The sequence below is a fragment of the Schistocerca cancellata genome, unplaced genomic scaffold (assembly GCF_023864275.1).
Source record: "Schistocerca cancellata isolate TAMUIC-IGC-003103 unplaced genomic scaffold, iqSchCanc2.1 HiC_scaffold_745, whole genome shotgun sequence".
NCBI lineage: Eukaryota > Metazoa > Arthropoda > Insecta > Orthoptera > Acrididae > Schistocerca > Schistocerca cancellata.
In genome coordinates, this window is record NW_026046756.1 from 87,501 (window position 1) to 90,000 (window position 2,500).

Sequence of the window (2,500 nt, forward strand, 5' to 3'; positions counted from 1 at the left end):
GTCAACTAGAGCTGAGCAGCCGGCCGCCCGGGAGTGTGTCCCAGGGGCCCGCGCGAACACGCAAGCGTCCGCTCAATTATTCTGCAAACAGGAGGAGGCTGAGCTCCCCTGCACAATACACCTCGAAACCCTCTCAGGTCCCGGCGGCGCGCAGCGCCGTCCTAAGTACTTGGTCGGGTTCGAGAGAGGCGCAATCGCCCGGAGTTAGGCGAGTAGACGCTTTAGGTGCGACCACCCGTGCTCCCAACTGAGCTTGCCGCTGCCGACAGAGGCCCGGGAGCGTGCTGTCGTGGCATTGCCGGCGGGAGACAACACGCGCCACCTACGGTGACCGGCAGCTCCAACGCCAGCGCCACAGAAGGGCAAAGGCCCCACGTGGGTGCCGAAGCGAACTCTCCCAGCACAGCGCACGTGCCAACACGTCTGCACAACTGCGATACAAACCACCAGCGAGAACCGCTGGGGCGACCGAGCAGCAGACGGCGTCGCGGCGCCGAGTGCCGGGCGGCGGCGCATCCTCAACGCACACAGTCCTCAGTCGGACCAGCACACTGCAGATGTCCACCGCGCTTCGCACCGGGCCCGCGAGGACCCAATTTGGCCGCCCGGCGCCGCGCGCAGGGTGCCCCGGCGCGCAGCTGCGCCGCCTGCCGCGTCCGTCGGCCGGCGCGCCTGCCACTGGGCGCCCCCACCAGCCGGCTGTAGCGCGTGCGCCCACGCACCGCGCGGCCAGCACGCCGGGCGGCCCCCCCTCACCGGCCGGGGACGGTCCCGCCCAGCCACCGCCGCGTATCGCTTCACACACAGATTTGCCCTTACTGATTTACCTCCAGCAACAACAACCGCACCACAATGGGTTTACCAGTTGTTCATTTGCGTAACGTCACCAGCAAACGTAGACGTCCATCCCAGTTTGCAAATGCAACGATTATTGCATACCTGTCTGTTAGGTGTCACGACACACTACGTCTGCCCACATACACGCAACAAAATGTGCACGACTAGAGAACACGTGGGAGGTGGCCCCCTACGTATGCGATGTCCATTACGAGACCGACTGTCAACCAGCATCTGTACCATGTCGCAGATGTGGAACGCGGTGCACCATGCTATCACACTGTGTGAGAAGAGACGACTACGTTTGAATACACGCGCCACTACATCAACAGACGGCTCATGCTGATCGCCATCCAGGGCGTCCGTTACTCCCACACGTCTCTATGGCGTACCACACTGCAATGTAGCTGTTATGGGGAGACGGCACGTGGCTGAGTGCACAACATTTGGACCGTATGGTTCGCTGTTGTTGGGCGCAGTCGTTGTACAGTCACACATGTGCCACAGCGTATCATTCAGTACATACGGACCTATGTGCAGTACAATGTGAGGGTTAAGCTTACGACATCAGCGGACAGTGGACACAGGCCGTACCACGACGTAGACTGAGCGCTTCGACATGCGAATGCCAGTGAACAGCTGCGAAGGGCATTGAACACGCAAGCACCTGAACGACCAGCGTGCGAAGGCAGGGGGGAGGGGGGGGGCGATGTACATCCTGCAGTCGTCCACATTACAGTGTACAGCGGGAGCATGTAAAAAGTAAGCAACACTTGCGAAGTGTTGAACATGAAACGATACACAAGAGGGTGGGCGGTGCGAGTAGCGAACTATATTCAGAGGGTTGTGGTTAGACAACACTGGATTAATGTAACGTGTCATATGCCAATTACAGAGCAGGTTAAGGCACAACTTGGGTTAGGTTAAGGCACAACTTGGGTTAGGTTAAGGCACAACTTGGGTTAGGTTAAGGCACAACTTGGGTTAGGTTAAGGCACAACTTGGGTTAGGTTAAGGCACAACTTGGGTTAGGTTAAGGCACAACTTGGGTTAGGTTAAGGCACAACTTGGGTTAGGTTAAGGCACAACGTGGGTTAGGTTAAGGCACAACGTGGGTTAGGTTAAGGCACAACGTGGGTTAGGTTAAGGCACAACGTGGGTTAGGTTAAGGCACAACGTGGGTTAGGTTAAGGCACAACGTGGGTTAGGTTAAGGCACAACGTGGGTTAGGTTAAGGCACAACTTGGGTTAGGTTAAGGCACAACTTGGGTTAGGTTAAGGCACAACTTGGGTTAGGTTAAGGCACAACTTGGGTTAGGTTAAGGCACAACTTGGGTTAGGTTAAGGCACAACTTGGGTTAGGTTAAGGCACAACTTGGGTTAGGTTAAGGCACAACTTGGGTTAGGTTAAGGCACAACTTGGGTTAGGTTAAGGCACAACTTGGGTTAGGTTAAGGCACAACTTGGGTTAGGTTAAGGCACAACTTGGGTTAGGTTAAGGCACAACTTGGGTTAGGTTAAGGCACAACTTGGGTTAGGTTAAGGCACAACTTGGGTTAGGTTAAGGCACAACTTGGGTTAGGTTAAGGCACAACTTGGGTTAGGTTAAGGCACAACTTGGGTTAGGTTAAGGCACAACTTGGGTTAGGTTAAGGCACAACTT